Source organism: Podarcis gaigeae (genome assembly GCF_964106915.1).
Source record: "Podarcis gaigeae genome assembly, chromosome: 11".
In the NCBI taxonomy this organism is placed as follows: Eukaryota; Metazoa; Chordata; class Lepidosauria; order Squamata; family Lacertidae; genus Podarcis; species Podarcis gaigeae.
The window spans coordinates 37960925-37985831 of NC_139687.1; the positions used below are offsets into that span (position 1 = coordinate 37960925).

Below are 24907 nucleotides of genomic sequence, written 5' to 3' on the forward strand. Positions count from 1 at the left end.
CCTCAAACTGGCACCAATCTTGCCAACCATCAAGTGACAAAGAACACCTCATGGGCATTATATCGTCAAGCTTATAGTTTGGGTGATAGATGTGCAGACTGCTGCTTTGCTGCACATATAAAGAATGAAGGGGGAAATGAAGATGCAAACTGTGTTTTATTGTGTAAGGCTCTGAAAGAAACAACTGTGATTTAATGGCCTGGTGGAAAAAAAAGGATTGGCCACAATCCAGCACACAGGTAGGTAGGTATGCACAACCCCATTGGTCCCCAAGTGCTGAACTGCAGCCAGAGGGATTTATGTGACTGTGTATGTGGGAAGAATATTCATTTACCTCATGATCTCATCGGCCTTGCTTTACTTTGTGTGCCATTCAGGAGACAATGCACGTTGCTTCATATAGATTGTGACTTGGTTTCCTAGCACTATTTTCTGCTGACCTCCAGCAGCTAAAATGTATCTGCAAGATCTCCCGTTGTCAATCCTGACTGTTGCTTGTACAGTGCTCAATGGCAGCCTTTTCTACCTTGTTTCCATGGAAATGGGAACTGAAAGAGGACAAGTAAGATCGAGAAGGAACTCTTGAAAATATAAGCTTTGGAAATGCTTCCCAATGTGCTTAGCTGTAATTGTACGTGGAACATATTTTTTCGACTTGGGTTGAATTTTTCAAATGAAGACTAGAATTCGGTAGGTAATAGACTGACTTTAGCATCCTGAATTCATAGAACATTACTACTTCATAGTGTCACTGCACTGGGAAGAATGCAGAGAGAAGAGGGTCTTCTAGTCCAATAACTGGCACAGAAGGTAGAAGGTCTCCAATGCTCATTCTTCTGAGCAATAAAGAACAAGTTTTCTCATGCTCCAGAGAGGAGAAAGAATCTATGTATCAGTCATAGGAGCCAACTTCTAGGGGCTGAGGTCCCCCAATAAAATATGTGAGAGGGCTGGGGGCCCCATAGTCAATAGGCATTCAAATGGTGTGTGTGTACTGTGTCATGTGATCAGTTATGTGGGGTGGGGTTTACCTGGGCTCCCCCAATATTTTATTCAAGCTGGCACCCCTGGAATCAGTGGTCAAGATACATCAGCTAGAGAGCAAAGGTCCAGGACAGGGGGTGGAAAACCTGTAGTTCTTCAGGTGTTGCTAAGCTCCAACTCCCTTACAATCATCCCTTACAATCTGGAGGACACCACATTGGTTATCCCTGGTTTTACAATGCCTAAAGAAACTGTCCTGCATATCCAACTCTATGTGTGACAAAATGCCAACCCCCAATTGGTGGCACCTCCCGGGGCACGCGCCATGCCCCCTAGGACGAGCGCCGCTCCGGGTACCACAGCAGGTTGCTCCGCCTCTGGCCAGGGAATGAACGTGGGACTTCCTGTATGCAAAGCAGATGCTGCAACTCTGAGCTCCACGTCTTCCCCGTGTTTAAAATGAAATCAAAAGAGGGAGGAAATAGATGAAAGTAAACATCAAGTATTCTGAAAGCAGGAGAGCTGGTACAATATCCATTGAGTTCAGTAAGTTTAAAAAAAGCAAAAAACAACAACCCCCCTAAAATCCTAGAGACCTTGCAGGTACATGTTACTTAGGCAAACCTGTTAGATAAAGAGATATCATGAACCTGCCAGCTTGCTTACTATGGCTTCCTGCCCAAGGGCACTTCATAGAGATTACACTGCACAAAGACATAATTCCACGATAACTCTGTAAGAACAGCACCCTTTTGAGCGGAGCTTTTGCTAGCATTCCTGTTAATTGTTTACAGATGCTGTGAAAAAAAGGGGGGATTTCCTCATTGGTCTAAGCAGTGCCAATCCATTCACCACAAAGAATTCTCAGGAAATGCAGCATGGAGGAAGAATGAGAAGAGATTCAGAGACTAGTTTTCATCCATTTGTCGAAGTGACGATAGCTACCTATAGTGTTTTTTCCATACTGGCTGCTTTGAAGAACCACAGTCAAACCTGGGGGGAGGAGGAGGAGGAGGAGGCTAAAAAAATGGGCATGGTTTAAGACAGGTTTGGTATGCAAGGCCAACAGGATCTATGGGAGTAAGTTTCCACTTCCCATCACAGGGCTCTGAGGTGACACTGTGGTGCAGTTAGATTCTGAACTTAATGGTGTTATGAGAGCATTCTTTTGCTGGTATGAGCATCAAAAGAACCCAGGAAGTTGCCTTATACTGAGTTGGACCACAGACACGTCTAACACCACATTGTTGACACAGATTGGCAGTGACTCTTCGGGGTTCCAGAAAGGCTTCTCTCGCAGTCCTACAGAGATGCCAGGGACTGAGCATATGTAGATACAGGGGAATAACCTTCCATAAATACCCTCAAAGATCTCCTATTGATTGAGCCTCATTTTGCTCCCCTCATTGCAGTGGGGTTGCAGCCTGGACTGGGCTCTTGGGTCCCTTGGCCCCACTAAAGTGTGAACTTCTCCTCACTCTTGGGATATGGTGGATATGACTGCACTGGGAGCACCAGAGCATCTGTGGAGTGTTCCTCATACTTTTCATGGGGTGTCTGTGAGAAATCCATCTCCTGCAGCAGTGTGAACCTCCTACATTTTTGTGCCCCGTGAGGAAACCAAAATGTCTACTGAAATAGTGAATTTAAAGCTCTGTCTCTCTCAATCCCCCCGCCCCCAGTATCCACTGCTACCAATCTGAACAGAGTCTGGGTAAATTTGCCCATCACTCAGCTAATCTAACTTTTTGCCATGTATTATCATAAACCTCATAAGACCCAGCTATACAGCTGCAAATAAAACATTTTAGATGTGTTGTAAAGTGCAGTACACAAATGTGGCACTAGACAGTGACAGTGAGCTATGCAAAATTCAATGTATTTTTCAAAAGGTTTTAAAATAAAGCATTTTCACAGCGTTGTTTTTTTTTTAAATATGTGTGTAGATTCTTCCACCATAGTATGTCTTGAAGCGGTCTTTGAATATATACTGAAATAAATAAATCTAATTCTGTGGGTGCAACTGGAAGAAAATATATACATGTTTAAATTCTGCCGAAATTAGTCACATTTGAAGCTCCTGTGCTTGCTCCATTCAAATGCAGAGAGCTGCGTCTGTTCATTTTAACTGGACTTGCATAGGCGAACATCCTATGCTGCTGCTGCTGCTGCTTGCGTGAGTGTGGGAAGACCGCTCCCTCTCCTGCCAACTCTATCCGGCCTAGGGGGCGGGGCCTGCGCTCACTGCCACAGCATAAGAGGCCTGAGAGAGGCCTCCGGGACACGGCTGCTGCTGCTGCTTGCGTGAGTGTTGGGAAGACCGCTCCCTCTCCTGCCAACTCCATCCGGCCTAGGGGGCAGGGCCTGCACTACCACTACAGTTTAGAGGTCTGAGCAGCTACCGGAAGCAATGGACACAATGGTTTTAAATGTTTTAAGCGCTTTTAATTTGCAGCACTTTAAATGGTGGTTGTTGTTTTTTATAATATTATATTATTTCATTATTTTATTTTTGCTTGGGGTGGGATAAGCATTTAGTCAGGGCTATTGTTTCTTGCTTTGTTTTGTTTTGTTTTGTTTTGTTTTGTTTTGTTCTGTTTTGTTTTATTATTATTATTATTCTGTTAAATTATTATATAGTTTGTATTTTGCCTTTTAAGGGGAAGGGTCATGGCTGCCTGGGAGTGGGCCTCAGCCAATAGATTGGGTGGGGCAGGTTCCACAGGGGGAGATGTATTGGGACACCCGATCTCAGTGATCACGGGCAGGAGGAGGAGTTATGCTAAGACCAGACCATGTCATTACCGAGGAGGCAGGTTTAGTCGTTGTTTGAGGACTATCCCTGCCTCCAGGTCTGGTCCTGACCGAAAGGATACAGTAATCAGCAAGGGAAACCCACATGACCTGAAAGTGTTGCTGTGCAATGCCAGGTCAATGATTAATAAAACCACTGCCATCCACGACCTGATTGTGGATGGAGGATTTGATCTGGCATGTGTGACAGAGACCTGGTTGGATGAAGCAGATGGGCCTGTCCTTGCCGCTGCTTGCCCACCAGGTTTCTCTTACGCACAGCAACCCAGGTCATGTGGGCGGGGAGGGGGGGTTGCAGTGATTTTTAGGAAGTCATTAGTCTGCACCAGGCGTCCTATTGGGAAGACTCAGTTTTCTGAGTGCATGTTCTGGAAGTTGGGCAATAGGGGCAGTACAGGATTCCTACTGGTGTACCGACCTCCCCGCTGCACCAAGGATTCCCTGCCCGAGCTGCTTCAGGTCGTGGCGGATATGCTCCTGGAGACACCTAGCTTGGTTGTCCTGGGGGATTTTAACATCCATGCCGACACGACCTTACAAGGGGCCGCTCGGGACTTCGTGGAAAGCATGGCCTCCATGGGGCTGTCCCTGAATAAGTCTGGCCCAACTCATAGCCACGGACATGCCTTAGACTTGGTGTTTACCTCTACGGATGTTGGTGATCTGACATTAACTAAAAGCGAAACAAAAGAAGTGCCATGGTCAGATCACTTCCTGGTGCAACTGGACTTCTCCGCAACCCTTCCCCTTCGCAGGGAGGTGGGACCGATTCGGATGGTCCGCCCCCGCCACTTAATGGATCCAATTGGCTTCCAGAGAGTGGTAGGGGATGCTTTATCCCAAGTTGATGGCCTTTCAGCTGATTCCCTGGTGGCCCACTGGAATGCGGAGTTAACCAGGGCTATTGACTGTCTGGCTCCGAAGCGCCCTCTCCGATTGCATGGAGCCCGGACAGCCCCGTGGTTTTCCCCGGAGCTGAGGGTGATGAAACAATCGTTGAGACAGCTAGAGCGCCGGTGGCGGAAAACTCATTCTGAATCAGACCGGACACGGGTTAGAGCTCAACGTCGAGCCTACCAAGTGGCAATGGCGACGGCGAAGAGGGCCTTCTTCGCCGCCTCCATTGCATCTGCAGAAAACAGCAGCAGGAGACTTTTTCAGGTGGTTCGCAATCTATCAGAACCACCTGTACCACCGGGGCCTGGTAGGGACCCCAAGATCTCCTGCAATGCTTTTGCAAAGTTTTTTGCAGATAAAATCGCTCAGATTCAGAAGGAGGTAGACTCCACTGTGGGAGCAGGGCCAGGGCGGGAGAGTGCTAGAGTTCTGTCTGGTCCTGTTACATGGGATCAATTCCAATCTGTTACCTCCGAGGATGTGGACAGGCTGCTTGGACGAGTGAAACCGACCACCTGTCTCCTTGATCCTTGCCCATCCTGGCTGATAAAAGCGAGCCGGGAAGGGCTGGGCGATGGGCTCTGTGGGGTGGTGAATGCTTCCCTCTGTGAGGGAGCCTTCCCAGACCCGCTGAAAGAGGCGGTCATTAAACCGCTTCTTAAAAAAACATCTTTAGACCCGGCCAATTTGGCCAACTATCGCCCAGTCTCAAATCTGCCATTCTTGGGCAAGGTGATTGAGCGGGTGGTTGCTGAACAACTCCAAGCACGCCTGGAGGAAACGGACCATTTGGATCCCTTCCAATCGGGATTCAGGCCTCACCATGGGACTGAAACTGCCTTGGTCGCGCTGGTTGATGACCTCCGGCGGGCTAGGGACAAAGGTGAGAGCTGTTTCCTAGTTCTGCTGGATCTCTCAGCGGCCTTTGACACCATCGACCATAACATCCTTCTGGACCGTCTAGAGGGGCTGGGAGCTGGGGGCACTGTCATACAGTGGTTCCGCTCCTTCCTCCTGGGCCGTGTCCAGAAAGTGGTGGTGGGGGGTGAGTGTTCAGATCCCTGGGCTCTCACTTGTGGGGTGCCTCAGGGTTCTGTCCTCTCCCCCATGCTTTTTAATATCTATATGAAGCCGCTGGGAGAGATCATCAGGGGGTTTGGACTGGGTGTTCATCAGTATGCAGATGACACCCAGCTCTACCTCTCCTTTAAATCAGAACCAGTGAAGGCGGTGAAGGTCCTGTGTGAGTGCCTGGAGGCGGTTGGAGGTTGGATGGCGGCTAACAGATTGAGGTTGAATCCTGACAAGACAGAAGTACTGTTTTTGGGGGACAGGAGGCGGGCAGGTGTGGAGGATTCCCTGGTCCTGAATGGGGTAACTGTGCCCCTGAAGGACCAGGTGCACAGCCTGGGAGTCATTTTGGACTCACAGCTGTCCATGGAGGCGCAGATTAACTCTGTGTCCAGGGCAGCTGTCTACCAGCTCCACCTGGTACGCAGGCTAAGACCCTACCTCCCCGCGGACTGTCTCGCCAGAGTGGTGCATGCTCTAGTTATCTCACGCTTGGACTACTGCAACGCGCTCTACGTGGGGCTACCTTTGAAGGTGACCCGGAAACTGCAATTAATCCAGAATGCGGCAGCGAGACTGGTGACTGGGAGTGGCCGCCGGGACCACATAACACCGGTTCTGAGAGATCTGCATTGGCTCCCAGTACGTTTCCGAGCACGATTCAAAGTGTTGGTGCTGACCTTTAAAGCCCTAAACGGCCTCGGTCCTGTATACCTGAAGGAGCGTCTCCACCCCCATTGTTCAGCCCGGACTCTGAGATCCAGCGCCAAGGGCCTTCTGGCGGTTCCCTCATTGCGAGAAGTGAGGCTACAGGGAACCAGACAGAGGGCCTTCTCGGTAGCGGCGCCCGCCCTGTGGAACGCCCTCCCATCAGATGTCAAAGAGATAAAGAATTACCTGACGTTCAGAAGACATCTTAAGGCAGCCCTGTTCAGGGAAGTTTTTAATATGTAATGCTGTACGGTTTTTAACACTGATTGGGAGCCGCCCAGAGTGGCTGGGGAAAACTCAGCCAGATGGGCGGGGTATAAATAATAAATTATTATTATTATTATTATTATTATTATTATTATTATTATTATATTATTATTATTATTATCCTGCCAGATCGTGACCAGAGCTTATAACTTATATCCAGTCCTACAGTTTTCAATGCAACTTGAACATGCTTTCTGTTATTTACTTGGCTCTGGATCATTAACTGGTAAGGAGTGATGCTTTTGCTGAGTAACCACCATTTAATACCCTCCTGTTTTCTCTTTTCTAATCAGCCCTTTATTTTCTTAGGAAATAATTATAGTTGATTTGCTGTAGCAAGGAGCATTCTTGCTAAATGTTCAATTGTTGTACAAATCTAATGTTATTTATTTGTTTGCAATTTAGCAAAATAGCACGCTAATATGTTCTTTTTGGAATTTCACTTTCTCATAAAATCAGGCTGTCTGCTTGCCTAGGCTAATTTGTATCCCAGGCAAATTGCGTGTCTTGCCATTTTAGACCCTGCATGTGACGCTTCCTCTCTTCCTACTCTGTGTTCACATTTTCTTCTAGTTCCTGATCACCTTTTTTGCTGCTGCTTCACACTGTTGATTCATGTTCAACTTGTGATCTACTAAGACTCCTAGATCCTTTTCATGTGTACTACTGGCAAGTCCCCCATCTCATTTTATCTTAGAGTTTCCTGCCTACTAGCATGTGTTTTGCTTAACAAAAGGTTGAAAGAATATGTTCCCAGTGAGCAATTGACTAAACCTGGCCATCCTTTGCCCGCCTCCTGTCTTAAAATTATCTCACCATTATCTTGATGTCATCCATTCAGGTGTTAAACAGAGTTTACTGGCAACTTGATTTACATGTGCTGACTTTTACGAGGTGTGAGGAACTCAAGATATTTTATGAATGCCTTCCAGGGCATGCTTTGAGATTAGACTGGTACCAGGGTTCAAGAAAGTTCATAATGGTGGGTCACCTGTCATGTTTAGTAATGCCAATCTTCTTACTTACGCCATGATCTACAGTAATAAACCATAGAATAAGTTCAGATTCACACACACACACACACACACACACACCTATTGACACAAGGACAATCTATGGTATCTGTCTAAACAACCTTTGCCAACCTGGTGCCCTCCAGATGTTTTGGACTACAATGTCTGGATGCACTGGGAGTTGTACTACTCCAAAATATTTTGATTAGCCTTTCTCATCTTTGGGTCTCTGCATGCTGTGGGACTACCACTCCCATCATTCCTAGCCAGCTTCGCCAGTGGTCAGGGATGATGGGAGTTGTAGTTCAAGAACATCTGGGGAACCAAAGTTTGAGAGAAGCTGATCTAGAGGGCATCAGGTTGGGGAAAGTTGGTCTAAAAATATTTCCAGTAGCAGGAGATTTGAAAGACCCCTGCTTGCTATCTCAGAGATTCAGGACCAGAAAGAAAGAATACTGAATTAGTGGTCTTATCTGGCTGACCTGGTATCCTATGTTTCCTGTAACTTTCCTTCAGACTGTACTGTATTCACTGCACCAAGAAAAGACTATCACTTTGAGTATGAAGGCCTTTGGTTCTCTGATGTTCTGCATTTGCTTGGAAATGTGAACAACCTTTAAACAGATCTTCCCCATCATCTTAGGCACCAGCTGCAATCTTTTTGCTTATGTAGGGTTTTTTATTTTTTTGCCTGTGCAAGTTTCAGTTCTGGCCTTTCAAGTTTTCCTTCCCCTACCCTGGGGAATAATGATCTCTTCCTCTGTCACATTGGCCTGTAACCCCTATCCTTGTTTTAACATTATTTTGGGGTGGGGGTGGGGAGATGGGACTTTTTGCCTTTAAAAAGAAAATGTGAGAGATACTGGGAGGGGAAACAAATTATTTTTTAAAGTCAGATTTGGTCAAAGCACTTTGGGTTTTAATATTAAGCAAATTAGATTAGTTTGTTTGGTTATTGACTTATTTCAAAGATTTTTTTACATTACCCGGCATCTGGCAATCTAGAATACTTTGCATTAAAAAAACCCAGGTGATTAAAACATTCAAAAACTGAAACAAAACTAAAGACAGAAGGCTAGAAAGTGACCAATAGGACCAATATTGAAGATGCAAATGCATTCCCCACAAGTGTCACAGAAAAACCAGATTTTTATTATAAGAAGACAGTGGCCATTTTGGTCACCGTGATCTTGTGCAATTTTGTTGTGCAATCCCCCCTGAAAATACACTTTTTAAAGGGTTGTGATCTTGCATGATGCCCCCAAACATCTGTTTTTGGGCGCCGTGGCCCAAAAAGTGCTGGGGGGCATCGACGACCACAGTGCCATATCACACTAGATTGTGGCAACCAAAATGGCTGCCATGATCTCACGATAAAAAAATGGGAGGATGGCATCTGGGAAAATGGGATCCTGCATTTGGGCTTCAAAGTGTTGGGGGGTATGCAACTGCACATAGCTAAAAAGCCTAGAAGTGAAAGGAAGTTTATACTTGACCCCTAAAAACCCTACAGTCCCAACAACATAAGAAGAAAAGAAGAAGAAGAGTTTGGATTTGATATCCCACCTTTCACTCCCTTTAAGGAGTCTCAAAGCAGCTAACATTCTCCTTTCCCTTCCTCCCCCACAACAAACACTCTGTGGGGTGAGTGGGGCTGAGAGACTTCAAAGAAGTGTGACTGGCCCAAGGTCACCCAGCAGCTGCATGTGGAGGAGCGGAGACACGAACCCGGTTCCCCAGATTACGAGACTACTGCTTTTAACCACTACACCATACTGGCTCTCGAGGGAAGTAGGGAAGGTTGCAGCATCTACAGAAGCCAATCCTCCCTCATTCTGAAAAATAAAACTAAATGATTTAGGTTTTTTTTTAAAAAAAAGATGGTTTAGATTCTCTAGAAAGATGCTCATGCATTCAGTCCATTGCTGTTCTCTCTTAATTAGGAGCCACACTCTTCTCCCAACTAGCTACAAAGTGTTAAGTTGTGGGTGAACATATCAGACGACACAGTGATTCTTCAAACAGCACTTGTTTATTCACAGGCCAGAACAGAACTGAACTGAAGGGTTCAACCAACCTGCTTATATAGAGCTCCAGTACAACGTAACTGCAACAATTTTCTAAAACTATCCAATCACTGAACGTCACTTTCGATCCCTTATTTGCATAACTATTTACAGTATCCCCCTGCTGGCCCAGGGTGAGAACTTCTGTACATAACACAAACAACGTGCTTTGAGGTGAGCTCTGAGCATGTTTGGATTGCCCTTTGAGGTAGCCCTAATATGCCAGTATGAATGCTGCTGGTTAGCCCTCATAGCAACAAATCAGGTGAGCTTTTCATGCAGGTCTAATTGCAGGCAGTTTGAACAGCCACATGGTTTACCTGCTTAGAGACACACAGGACAGATCTCTTTGCCAGAGATGTGTTTTTGGTTTAGGACTGGCTAAGTACTGCAGAAGGGACGCAGGTGGCGCTGTGGGTTAAAGCCTCAGCGCCTAGGACTTGCTGATCGAAAGGTCGGCGGTTCGAATCCCTGCGGCGGGGTGCGCTCCCGCTGCTCAGTCCCAGCGCCTGCCAACCTAGCAGTTCGAAAGCACCTCCGGGTGCAAGTAGATAAATAGGGACCGCTTACCAGCGGGAAGGTAAACGGCGTTTCCGTGTGCGGCTCTGGCTCGCCAGAGCAGCGATGTCACGCTGGCCACGTGACCCGGAAGTGTCTCCGGACAGCGCTGGCCCCTGGCCTCTTGAGTGAGATGGGCGCACAACCCCAGAGTCTGTCAAGACTGGCCCGTACGGGCAGGGGTACCTTTACCTTTACCTTTAAGTACTGCAGAGGCCTGGTTGGTCAGAGAACTGTACATTAACAAGAATGTTTGCAGAGCTGCTCCGAGTTCAGACAGATGTATAAAGTGTGTGTAGAATATGAGAGAGAATGTGGCTTTGAGATTTTTTTGAGGGCTGGAGTTAAAAAAAAAAAAGTTTGGCAAGTTTTCACAGGAAGGCTGTGATCCAGTGGCCCTAAAGGATCAGCCTACATTGGCTGCAGCAGATGAGCTGTTTAACCTGGTAAAAGGCACTGCATGCAACCGAGGTGACTTATTTTAGTAGACTTGGAGGTAGCATGCATGGAATTCCTATAGTTCTTCCATTCAGCCACAACTCTGTTTAGCTCTAGGAAGTTTGTTCCATCTTGTGCTTCCATGCTATAGACTTGCCCATGGAGCAAGACCCCCCAAGAGGTGTCTATAGTCTAAGCAAAGTGCTACTGTCAAGCAAAGCTCAGAGCTTGTTTGGTGCTTGAAGGTTATTTTCCACGAGTATCCTTAGTCGAAATGCACTCTCCCTGCGCTGCTGTAATCTGTATAGCCGGCCACAGATTTTTCCAACGAAAGAAGATGAAACATTGTTCTCGCCTGCATTTCACATTTATTAAAAGATTTCACCTGCTCCTGTATAATGTCTGCATCACAAAACAAATCATCAGCTTGCTTTGACCCTGACACCATTTTATAGGCTTAATAATAATAAATCTATGTCCTGAAATAGTTTCAGCAGATTACGGCAATCAATCAACATTCAGGGAGCCTTAAACCATTAATGTCATCAGCAATGATCCAGCACCTTGGGAATCTATCTAAATCAGCCATTATTACCAAAAATGTTCCTTAAGAGCTTTAAGAAAAAGGTAGTCTTTGGGAGCATAAATTGCAGCTCTCACCCTCTTTGGGAGATGGGAAATGATTGTCATAGCGATTTTTAAAAATCTCTTTCGAGCAAGGCGTTACTGAAATAGTGCCTTGCCTTATTACGTGCAACACCTTTTAAGCACTAGGGGGAAACCGTATAAATTCTGGCTTTGAATATCTGGACTAAAATCAGGGCCATTCCAAGTTTGTTGGCTGTCCTACACAAATCCAAATGTTTCTCCACCCCCCGGAGTGTATGCTGAGAGGCAGAATAGCACCTTACATAATTCAAACTTGATCAGGATTATGTTTTTTGTTTTGTTTTCATTTTTAATGTCACCAGCTTAACTATTGCACTGCTACACTCCACATTAGCTGAAGCGGAGTAAATAGTCACTTCCCTTCTTTTCCTAGGCAATTAAAGCACTTTATTTAAGCCTGCAGCCATCCGGATGTTAGGCTCCCAACTTCCGTCAGCTACAGCCAGCATGGCCAATGGCCAGGGACAATGGCAGCTGGAGCCCAGCCACATCTAGATGGCCACAGGCTGGCCAGCCCTGCTTTAGAGGGAACCTGAATGAAGATATATATACCGGTATATGGTAGGATTATAGTATTTCTCGTCTGAGGACAATGAATCCAAGAACAAGTTTGGAATGTTAAAAACAAGTCCTAATAATATATCAAGCAAAGATTTAAGTATCATACTTCATCATATTAAAAGAGCCAGTAGGGTGTCCTTCAGCTAAAAGAGGAAGCATCAGAGGCAGCCCAAATAACTGTGATGTTGGTGGCCGAAAATTCAAATGGTGCTCCATCTGATCTTCTGCCCAGTCTGGTATAAATACAGAAGTACATCTGCCAGGTAATAGTATCCTAAGGAAGGTTGCTCACTCAGCCAACCCTGGGAAAGAGGCATACCAGAAAGGTGAGCCATGGCTTCATGACTCTTGGAGCCGGCATGTTGGTAAGAACCCTTTTCTAGGAATGTGCAGCACTTCTCTGCTCCCCAATGACTATATTCTGCTTAACTGCTTTGTCTTTTATCTTTAGCAGAAGGAAGGGTACCTTTTCAAGGCAAGACCAGGAACTGTAGCCTTGGGGAACATCCCATAATTTTTATATACTTTGCCCGCTGTTCTGAGTTAACTAATTTGCATTCAGTACTAAATAGTGACTCGTCATTGAATAATAAAGTTGTTAATGGGGACCAGTGCAGCAGTGGGTGATGAGATAAGCTGTAAATGCAGCCTTTAATGTCAGTTTTTTTACTGTTTAAGTTAAAAAGAAAACCCAGTAAAAAAACACACCAGTTACGGTAAAAGCTAGAGATGTCCAGGAAAGGAGGTGACAAACCTGTCTGTAAATGATGTGTGCTTCCTTATTGTATAGTTAAGGTTATGGGGGAAGGGATTAGTACCTCTTAAAAATTGTTTTAGTTAGGGGGGGAAGGCAGGCACAGAACCTGAACTGGATATGCAGCTCAGCACAGTAGCAGAGGAGTTCACTGCCCTGTTTGTAGGCAAGTGTGTTATACAAACTCAGCTCAAGAGTTCTATCTAGCTCAGCATTGTCTACAGCAGCATTTCCCAAACTTGGGTCTCCAGCTGCTTTTGGACTACAACTCCCAACATCCCTAGCTAGCAATGCCAGTGGTCAGGGATGATGGGAATTGTAGTCTGAAAACAGCTGGAGACCCAAGTTCGGGAAACACTGGTCTACAGAAAGGAGGGAGAACATGTGCCCTCCCTCCTACCACATATGTTGTTGGATTCCAACTCTCACCATCAATGGTCTGGGATGATGGGAGTTCAGGTCAATGATATCTGGAGGGCCAGAGGCTCTCTGTGTCTGATCTGCACTGACTGGCAGAAACTCTCCCAGGTTCACACATGAGGATTTCTCCACCCTACCTGGAGATGTCAGGATTGAATCTGGAGCCTTCTACATGCTAAGCATGTGCCCCGCTAGGCTGAACTGCAAATAAAAGGAGCCCAGCCTGGTTCTGATATGTTAAAAGTCATACAGTGATGAGCATCTTACCTGTCTTGAAACACCAGTCCTGAAAGACCTACACTGGCTCCCAATACGTTTTCGAGCACAATTCAAACTGTTGGTGCTGACCTTTAAAGCCCTAAACGGCCTCAGACCAGTATACCTGAAGGACCATCTCCACCTCCATCGTTCTGCCTGGACACTGAGGTCCAGCGCTGAGGGCCTTCTGGTGGTTCCCTCACTGCGAGAAGCCAAGTTACAGGGAACCAGGCAGAGGGCCTTCTCGGTAGTGGCGCCCGCCCTATGGAATGCCCTCCCACCAGATGTCAAAGAGAAAAATAACTACCAAACTTTTAGAAGACATCTAAAGGCAGCCCTGTTTAGGGAAGCTTTTAATGTTTAATAGGTTATTGTATTTTAGTGTTTTGTTGGAAGCCGCCCAGAGTGGCTGGGAAAACCCAGCCAGATGGGCAGGGTATAAATAATAAATTATTATTATTATTATTATTATTATTATTATTATTATTATTATTAGATGTGGAATTCACAATTGTGGGAGAAGCACGAACTAGCGGGAAATGCATCAACAGGACTATACTCTACTCAACACAGTCATAGAATGCAAGTTCATGTATGTTTACTTGACAGCAAGTCCCGCTGTGTTCAGTGGGGCTTGCTACTAGGGAAGCATGCCTAGGAAATGTGTTCTTGGTCAACTAGTTGGGAAACAGATATATCAAATTAAAGGCACTACAGTATAGTTTTGGGCACCAGAGATTTCTGAAGCATTCCAAAGCTGGATGAACAGGCTGGTGCGTCGAAGCTGTGTTTTGTGTGGATGCAAGGAGAGTCAGGGCTTCTTTTCTGAAGCACTAGTAGCATGCCAGCTCCTAACCTCAAGCCACTGTTGTAGCATATGGAGGACATCATGCATAGACAGATGGCATGCACAAAACAACTCGCTGTATATTGGCTTTGATCCAGTTCAGAATAAAAATGCAGTGAAGCCTATTGAAGTCAAGCACATTGCAGCATGCTTCCATGGGAAGGGCTGAAGCTTAGGGGTACCTACATTCAGAAGGTTCTGTGTTCAGTCTCTGGCATGTCCAGGGAGGGCAGTCCAAAAGCGGATCTAGGGGAGCAACAAGACATGATTCAACATGATGCACTTGTGCATGCTTATGTATGCCTTCCTCTAATATATGGGCATTATTTAACTGGAAAGCTGCAGTGCAACGTTTGGAGAAATGTGGATTTTGAATCATAGTTTCATTTCAGTCCAGATATTATTTTGGGATGTGTGAATTAGGTAGGTTCACATTAAAATGTGAAATGAACCATTCCCCACCCCCCTCCATCTCAGCTCTGGAGTCAGTAAGAAATGGCCCTTAGGCACAACAGTGAATTGTGTGATTCTCAATTGACCTTGCAATAATCAATATGTAGGGACATGGGTGGCACTGTGGGTTAAACCACAGAGCCTAGGGCTTGCTGATCAGAAGGTCGGCGGTTCGAATCCCCGCGGTGGGGTGAGATCCCGTTGCTCGGTCCCTGCTCCTGGCCACCTAGCAGTTCGAAAGCACACCAAAGTGCAAGTAGATAAATAGGTACCGCTCCAGCAGGAAGGTAAATGGCGTTTCCGTGCGCTGCTCTGGTTCGCCAGAAGCGGCTTAGTCATGCTGGCCACATGACCCGGAAGCTGTACGCCGGCTCCCTTGGCCAATAAAGCAAGATGAGCGCCGCAACTCCAGAGTCGGTCACGATTGGACCTAATGGTCAGGGGTCCCTTTACCTTTACCTTTTAGTGACCTACCAAAATTTGCTGACAGTAAGTACCATGGGACGTGGAAGCTGGGACATGGGTGTAGAGTTGTGACTCCATCGGCATCTGCTAAACATGCCACCAATTTGATGTATACAAAAGGGCTCTGAGGATTAGGTGACTCCCAGATGGTTTCAGGGGTGGAAAGACATTTGCTTTATCTTATCTGGCCTAATAGATAAGTGTTAATTCATCCTCTGTGGAATTGGTTCACACTCCAAACAGGAAACACTTATTTTGGGGAAGGGGAGATGACACTAAGTACATACCAGTGTAGACACTTGGATGTTTGGACAATTTGCAGCTATGCACTTTACTCTTTCACTTGTGCCATGACCTTTGATTTGTTAACTCCACCCCACCATTACCTTGGGTTTTAGGAAATGGAAGTAGTTTTAAAGGCATCTATCACAGACTCCTGACCTTTCGCTTAACCCTGCATTACTTGAGGGCCAGACAAGATATGGTGGCCACAGACAGACCCGTCTTTCCAAATGCAAATTTGCCCCAATCTTCCATAATGTGTAGGGGGTGGAGTCTCCTGCTCACCCACAAAAATATCCAAATGTCTTTAAAAATCCATGTTTTGAAAGAAAATGTATTAAAAAATATACATTTAAATGCAAATTTCCATGCAGATTAGTATTTTTTAAAAATTACACAGATCATTGCAGAACATGACAGAATGGATGTATGAAAACAGGTACACAATATTGGATTGCTTCTAATGGACAGAAAGTATTGTTCAGATTAAATGGCTTCTCACGCCAAGTGTGTGTGTGTATATATATATATATATGTTTTGAGGGTGGTTTTCATGTAGAAATTAATTGTGTCTGTAGGTTTTATTAATTCTGCAGACACACAGCCCCTCCTCCGGAGTACGTTTAGCACCGAGGTCTATATCTGAAATAAGCTAGAAATTCCCTTATGCAGCTTTGATGTAATGAGGTGTTTTTACTTGTTGTCAAATGCTAGTTGTACACCTTTGCCATCTTTGCTATCTTGTGTAGAAAACAAGCAAACAAACGGCACTGCAATCCACACACATGCATTAGCACCCGCCATTTTAAATCTGAACTTAAGGCAATGTTGAATACAATCACTGGCGGAGGAAGAGGAGTGTGGGGGGAGCACACCGCCCCTGGCAGCACGATTCCCAGGGTGCCATCAGGGCTGCCCCCCCCCTGTGCTGGGCGCCCCACCCCCAGGACACGAGCCAGCCCCGCCTGCTCTCCGCCCCCAGTGCTGGAGCACGAAGCTCCACCACTGAATCCAATCTGCCATTGTGTCAACAATCTGCCATTGGGAAGCTGCCCTTCACCTCTCAAAGAAGCAATGCTCTTCACTTCAGCTTCAGACAAATTGCAGCACTGCCAATAAAACAATGTGGCACTCAACTCAGTTTATATATTTTTCCAAGGTTCTAGCCCTCACGGCTGCTGAGAATTTCCTGAAAATGAATTGCAAGCGAGGCTCTAAATATAACCAAGGCAGCGCATATAAAGAGTGCCCCAAATTATGGTTGCGTTTGGAGGAGCTGACCTGAGTTCAGAATTCCTGTCGCTCTCCAATCTATTATAGTCTTCCGCCTACAAACTGACAGCTACTGAAGCCTTGGCTACAGATTCTTTTGCGAGGGTGATTCCTTAATTCTTCTCCCCCGTTCTGCTAATGGGAAGAGCAGCAGCTGGGGAGAACATTTGCTGTGGGTCTCGCGTAGGCTGCATTAGGGATCAGCGTTTAAGCACACCATTTCAACATCGATGCAGAACCCATTTAGATTTCAGCTGTGAACATGTTTAATCTTGTTCAAAACTGAGCCTCTTAGAATCTTTCTGTAAAAGCCGAGAACTGCGAGAAATTAAGCTTGGGTGCATTACCTTTGCCGCAGAAAGGTCACTGGCAGTGCGCAAGAACAACATGTCCTTGTCTATCCATGTTGACAATATATTGTGCATTTCCCAGGGCTGGAGCTAAGTCAATGCAGACCCACCTGTTGCCATGTGTATTCAGAAACTCCTGATATGTAAAGTGGGCGATCATTCATACCAAAATATGGCAATCTTTGAGCATGCAAGAGAAAGCCATTTATCAAGTCCATGCCACAGACATTTCCTGAGAGGCTGAGCACCTGCCCACTTGGCCTAACCAATCGCAGAAGGGATTCTTTGTCAACTCAAGAGCTGAAAGATTGCTCTCGATTCCGGCGAAAGGCCTGTGTAAATTGAAGGATGTCGTATGACAACCAAGTGTTTCGCCACCCAGACAAGGGCAAAGTACGGTTAAATCAACGTCACGCTTCTTTGTGTGAATGTTAGCTTTGGCAGGCTGAAGAGAGAGTTTCTTCCTGTACGTCAGTCAGATTGACCTCGGTTTGTAAGGGGGAAGGGATTATAGGCCAGAGCAAGGCTGCGGAACCTTCTTGAACCTTCTGTTCTGATCAACCTTCTGGGGGGCCACAGCGTCCCAGTGGTGGGCGGGGTCAGAGGCAAAAGTGGGAGGAGCATAAAATGCAAATTAAAAAAACAAAACCTTTTGCATACTAGGTTTGTTTCTACATACACTCATACACCCAGTGCTACTTTTTCTAGAAAAAAGAGGTGCCGGAACTTACCATGAATGCTTCCGTGGTTCTCTTATAATGGCAATTGCGCCCACCTGACAGGGGCCAGAAATGAGTTCCGGGAAGTTCTAGCTGAAAAAAAGCCCTACATACACCCCTCCATCTAGGCAAGCAAAGGAAATCAGCAAAAATCTTAACCTTTTCTCTAAACTAAAAAGGCCCCAATTCTTCAACCTTTCTTCACAGGGAAGTTGCTCCGAGGTGAGGAGACTCAAATTGTATATGGTACAGTTTACAACTAGTTCCACCTGTACTGAGATTTGGAGAGTTTGGGAAGTACAGGACATCTATGCTATTGAAGAAGATTGCATATCTGAAAAACACAGCAGCAAATGAACTACTTTGATACTTTGATACTTTAATATTCACCACTTTGATAGGTAATTTGAATTGTTCTTATCTGTCCAGACCCAAATGTATTCAGCTGGATTGTTGACTCAGAATATATATATATATATATGTGCCCATTTTAATGCTTTAGCATTGTTTATTTGAAATGAATGTCAGTGTGGCTGAAGGCGAGAACAAAGCAACTTGTACATTTCCCCTCCTTGCTGACCTCAGTATTGTTACCAGATCTGTGTGCATGTAGCTTCAAATGCATTGCACATTCCAGCAAGAGGACTGCCTTGGCAGTTTAATGCACACTCAGCATGTGGAGCAGCTTCTGCCCATTTCTGTGCTCTTTGGGTGTGATTATATCTGGGTAAGTCTCTCTCTCTCTCTCTCTCTCTCTCTCTCTCTGTGTGTGTGTGTGTGTGTGTGTGTGCATGTAGAGAAGGAGAGTTATTGGGGAGGCGGGGTGGATATGTCCAAAACTGTTGTAGCTGCTATCACAGTACAAACAATAATAAAGACATTCCTACCAGACTTGTCTCGGTTCAAGCCCTTATGGATCACGTCCAGTATAATATGATTACAGCTTCTTTTTTTAAAAAAAATGAAACCCCAGCCATTCCATTCATGTCTCTGAAATATCTTGGTCCTTGAGGTTCTTAGGAACCATTTGGGTTTTCATGGTAGGTTGCCTAGCACATCACAATGACAAACAATTAACACGTTCTGAGGATCTTCCCTGGATGGTTCAAGTAATCCTAGGATTCAAATGTTATTAGACTTCCAAGAGCTTTGGAAAGTTCAAATTTTTCCTGTGTGCATTATCCTTTCCCAGGGTATCAACAGCTGTTTTCATTCTTAATAGCTTTGTCCCAGTTGTGTCTCCATAGCCTTCCTAATGCCCTTTGCAGATTTGTCTACAGCTATAAGTCTAAGCTGCTCGTATACAGAATATGCTGCGTACATTTTGACTCTTTAGGGGAGCAATGGTTTGATTTAGATCAGTAGATTGCAAAGCAAGCCTGAAACCTGGGTTCAAATCGATGTTCAGCTACCAACTCATGCCGGGTGGTCTTTAAGTAAATCATTATCTCAGACTCAGCTGCTGAACAAGAAAACATGAATGAGGGTGTGTCCAGATGGCACGTTTTGCACCATCTGCTATCGACTGCCAAACAAGGAGGTGCAGTTTTGCCAGTTTAAAGACCACCCACTGTGAGTGGGCATCCAACACCTAATTAAAGAGGCACACATTTTTAACAATTGGTCTAGTTGGAAGTCCATCCATCATCCTAATTCCCCACTATCGGGTCCTTATTCCTCCTCCTTTTCTTTTAGCATTTCTATGATCATAGAATAATAGAATTGCCAAGTTGGAAGGGACCACAAGGGTCATCTAGCAATGCTGGAATCTTTTTACCGAACATGGGGCTCAAACCCACAACCCTGAGATTAAGAGGCTCATGCCCTACTGACTGAGCTATCACCAGTTAGACAACTTGCTGCAGTTTATCTGCTATGAACAAAGGAGGCTGATGCAGGAGTCATTTCATCCAATGGTTATTTTAGCTCCATTTTGTCTAATTCCACTGTGATGGGTCTCCAAGGTCTCCAGTAGCCCTGATACCTGATTAGAGTTATTAGTTGCACCAAGTACTTTATGGATGCAAAGCATGCACTCTATCCATTGAGCAGGTTTAAAGAGAGGCACATGGGTCAGTTGTGCACAATGTGAGGTCACATTAGTTATAAGTGAACTTCACCAGCTCACTTTGGAATCAGGCCTGGCAAATTAAGCTGTTTTCTGGAGGACTTGGAAAATAGACAATCCCTTGTCCATGCTGGCTGGGGCTAACAGAAGTGGAAGTTTAACGACGTCTGGATGGCCACAGTTCCCCACTTCTATCTATAACATATAATATGATCCAAATAGGCGGGGGGGGGGGGGTTCCCTGTCTTTTTAGAAGGCAATTCCATTGGATGTGTGGAGAACTGAAGGCCGCTCTGAAACCCCGAGGGAGGGAGATTAGCTCTGTAAATAATCCTGTGCATGGTGAATGCATGGCACTTAGTCACATGACAACAAACGAAAAGCTGTGGAAACACAAGAAGCTTAGCTTTCCCTGGAGTGAAGGGACGACTAATTAACAAAGTAATCTAAGCAGAGAGATTAGTTCTGGGCAGAAAGGTAGGATGGAAATAAATTATCAAATAAAATGCTAAATACTATAGTCTCTCAATTCCCCCCCCCCTTTCCCTTTTAAACCAGGATAATGCCATTATCTGTACTGTTACTTAAACTTTAAGCAATAATGCTGATAATGGCATTACATTGGTTTAACTGGAGAAAGGCTAGAACGAGAAGCCGCAGAATTGACAATTTTATTTTAAGTCTTAAAAAGAACAGAAACCAAGAGATAATGATGGAAAAAGCAGCTCATACTCTGCAAACAAGAGATTTTCATGTGCCTGTATATCCCTTCTCCGACTTCAGATGGAGGAAAGGATGGAAACTGAGAGACAAATAGGATGCTGGTCTGTGCCCATTACAACCAAAGGAACTCCATATTCCCAGATCTTCCTTCTGTGGGTGACAGACAGCTCCTGTCCTTTCAGAAGGTAGCAGAGCAGTGGTGTCCAAACTTTTTTCAAAGAGGGCCGGATTTGATGAAGTGAAGGGCCGTGGGGGCTCACCAAAGGGCCAACCAAAGTTGTTAGGATTGAAGTTGTTGAGGGATTTTACCCCAGGAAATAAACTGCCACAGGGGCCAGATTAGGCCCCCAAACGGACTTTGGACATACCTGTAATAGAGAATATTCTTTTAGTGAAACATCTATGCAGGGGTCACCAACCCAGAGATCATGGACACTAGTTTGCCTGCCAGAACTGCCAATGGCAACCAAAGAAGGATGCAGTAAATATCCCCTCAAAAATCCCCAGTGCACATGCTAGTGTTAACTGTTCCTGCTCAGTTCCTGTTTGCTCCAGCTTAGCCTCTCCTCCATTGAACATGTCCCCTTGAACATACCCACACTTCATTGGATGCCAGGGTTAGATGCCTACCTTACAGAAGTATAAAGAGCTTCTCTCTGTGAGTGAGCAGAGAGGTGGTGGAAGTAGATCTGCTCCCCGCCCCATTGAAGGGGAGGCGTGTTCCTGTTTCTTTTAAGATGCAGGAACTAAGCTGTGTTATATCACACCTCCACAACAGCCATTTTGTGACTGGTGCCCGTCACACTTTCCTCAAAATTCCAGATGTGCCCACTGGCTCCAAAATATTAGTGAACCTCCCGGCTTAGGCACTGCAGTAATGTGCATCATTATTCGCTTGGATAATATAATGTAATTGGGTGTGTACAGTTAGCTAGAGTTTCTTCAGCAACTCGTATCTGAAGAGCTTTGTTCCTGTGGCCCTCTAGATAAGGATTATCAGTGGACTGAAACCACCTCCAATAGCCTTTTACAATTTTTGATGCTTCAGATGTAACAGGCAGCACCAACACATGGATACGCCAAGGACCTTCACACCTGTTTCCCTCCCACACTTCTCAATATCCAAATAGGAAGTCTGAGCTTGCAAATTTCCGTGTGGAGCAGCAGCACTTATGTATAACATGGATTCCTCTTCAAAAACAGCAGGCTGATTTGGAACATCAATTACCCACAGACCTGCTTGTGTGAAAGTGTCTCAAGCAGATTTGTCCAAAGCATAGTGGATGTCGGTGCCCAACAGGATTTTTGGACCAGTATTTGGACCAAGGTTTTTCAAATACCACTCAGTAGATTTGTAACTGGCTGACTGACCGAACCCAAAGGGTGCTCATCAATGGTTCCTCTTCATCCTGGAGAAGAGTGACTAGTGGGGTACCACAGGGTTCTGTCTTGGGCCCGGTCTTATTCAACATCTTTATCAACGACTTGGATGATGGACTCAAGGGCATCCTGATCAAATTTGCAGATGACACCAAACTGGGAGGGGTGGCTAACACCCCAGAGGACAGGATCACACTTCAAAACGACCTTGACAGATTAGAGAACTGGGCCAAAACAAACAAGATGAATTTTAACAGGGAGAAATGTAAAGTATTGCACTTGGGCAAAAAAAATGAGAGGCACAAATACAAGATGGGTGACACCTGGCTTGAGAGCAGTACATGTGAAAAGGATCTAGGAGTCTTGGTTGACCACAAACTTGACATGAGCCAACAGTGTGACGCGGCAGCTAAAAAAGCCAATGCAATTCTGGGCTGCATCAATAGGAGTATAGCATCTAGATCAAGGGAAGTAATAGTGCCACTGTATTCTGCTCTGGTCAGACCTCACCTGGAGTACTGTGTCCAGTTCTGGGCACCACAGTTCAAGAAGGACACTGACAAACTGGAACGTGTCCAGAGGAGGGCAATCAAAATGGTCAAAGGCCTGGAAACGATGCCTTATGAGGAATGGCTAAGAGAGCTGGGCATGTTTAGCCTGGAGAAGAGGAGGTTAAGGGGTGATATGATAGCCATGTTCAAATATATAAAAGGATGTCACATAGAGGAGGGAGAAAGGTTGTTTTCTGCTGCTCCAGAGAAGCGGACACGGAGCAATGGATCCAAACTACAAGAAAGAAGATTCCACCTAAACATTAGGAAGAACTTCCTGACAGTAAGAGCTGTTCGACAGTGGAATTTGCTGCCAAGGAGTGTGGTGGAGTCTCCTTCTTTGGAGGTCTTTAAGCAGAGGCTTGACAACCATATGTCAGGAGTGCTCTGATGGTGTTTCCTGCTTGGCAGGGGGTTGGACTCGATGGCCCTTGTGGTCTCTTCCAACTCTATGATTCTATGAAATGTTCTCTTCCAGCAATTTAACCCTGGCTTAACTTTAACTAAATGCATCAGCAGATACTCTCCATTTCTTATATTCATTACAGCTGCTGCTCTTTCCCCCCATCTACGTCTTCCACCCCCTTGAGTCAACTGCTGGGAACACTTTTTTTGTGCCATGTTGAACCCCAGCTCTGTTACCACATAAGACTTGTTTGCATGTCATACTACAGCAGCCTTCCCCAACGTGCTGCTCTCCAGATGTGGTTGGACTACAACTGCAATCATGCCTGAGCATTGGCCATTCTGGATGAGGATGATGAAAGCTAGGGAACGCTGCTTGTAGTGTCCATCCCTCCCTCAAACAGCTCTCAAGAGGGTGACACCCTCAGTGAACCTGGCCCTGTCATCCATCGTGCTTAGAAGTTTCACAGTGATGAAGCTATGGTTGGTCCAGATTAAAAATAAATGCCATGCCAAATAAAGAGGGGGCAATGGGGAATGACAATGACCTGATGCACAAAACCAATTTGGTCCATAGACCTGAGGTTCCACACCTCTGCCTTAGGCCCTCAAGTAAGGAGAAGTGTTAAAAAGAGGCCAGGACAAAGAGAGCCATTACATATGTGTTTAAAGATTTGGGCATGCCCAGTGAGATTTCATAGAACAGCACTGCCCTCACCCCCGACCTTTAAAGTCCTAAGTGGCCTCGGCCCAGTATACCTGAAGGAGCATCTCCATCCCCATTGTTCTGCCTGGACACTGAGGTCCAGTGCCGAGGGCCTTCTGGCGGTTCCCTCGCTGCGAGAAGCCAAGTTACAGCTAACCAGGCAGAGGGCCTTCTTGGTAGTGGCATCGGCCCTGTGGAACACCCTCCCACCAGATGTCAAAGAGAAAAAGAACTACCAGGCTTTTAGAAGACATCTGAAGGCAGCCCTGTTTAGGGAAGCTTTTAATGTTTAATAGACTTGTATTTGAATCTTTTGTTGGAAGCTGCCCAGAGTTTCTGGGGAAACCCAGCCAGATGGGCGGGGTATAAATTATTATTATTATTATTATTATTATTATTATTATTATTATTATTATTATTATTCCCTCACTGTGAGAAGTGAGGTTACAGGGAACCAGGCAAAGCGCCTTCTTGGAACGCCCTCCCACCAGATGTCAAGGAAATAAACAACCATCTGACTTTTAGAAGACATCTGAAGGCAGCCATGTTTAGGGAAGTTTTTAATGTTTTACCATGTTTTTAATATTCTGTTGGAAGCCATCCAGAGTGGCTGGGGAAACCCAGCCAGATGGGAGGGGTATAAATAATAAATTATAATAATATTATTATTATATTATAATCTGCTTTTGGAAGTCCTTCGTGTTTCAAAAGAGAAGCACAACCCTGGATGTCACCTAAAATCTAGAGGGGACACTAATAATCTGTTTTACCCTAAAAGCCATTTGTGTGAATGAAGTTTTATTATAATACAGGTGACTCAACTTATGCGGGGGTTATGTTCTGGGGATTGTGCGAAAAGTCAAAAACATGTATAGTAAAAATACGTTGGGTTCAATTGCTGGTGGGATTGAGAAACCATTTCCCCCAGAACTCTCCCTGCTCTCTCTCTCTCTCTGCCAAGCGCATAAAGCTGAGTGCACACAAGTTAAATGTGAGTAGGTTGCAAGTTACCTGTACCACATGGAAGGTCATATTATACTCTTACTATCCAAATAAAAAGGAAAGTATGTCCATCTCATGCACTAGGAACTACTAATCTACTGGGGTACGAAGTTGAAATATTTATTTTTCCCTTTATACTTGGGGTCCTTTGGGGAGAAATCATATGCTACCATCCTTTGGACTACCAGCTGATCATCAGAAAC

General features: G+C 45.3%; 1 long non-coding RNA gene across 1 annotated transcript; it reads right to left on the reverse strand.

Annotated features, from left to right (window-relative positions):
• Positions 1-1466: 1466 nt before the first annotated feature.
• Positions 1467-17449, reverse strand: LOC310827548. The gene is made up of 3 exons (XR_014556393.1): positions 17148-17449; positions 14515-14574; positions 1467-1977 (listed from the first exon to the last, which is right to left on the reverse strand). It is a non-coding gene; the product is annotated as an uncharacterized lncRNA (long non-coding RNA).
• Between the last annotated feature and the right edge of the window lie 7458 nt (positions 17450-24907).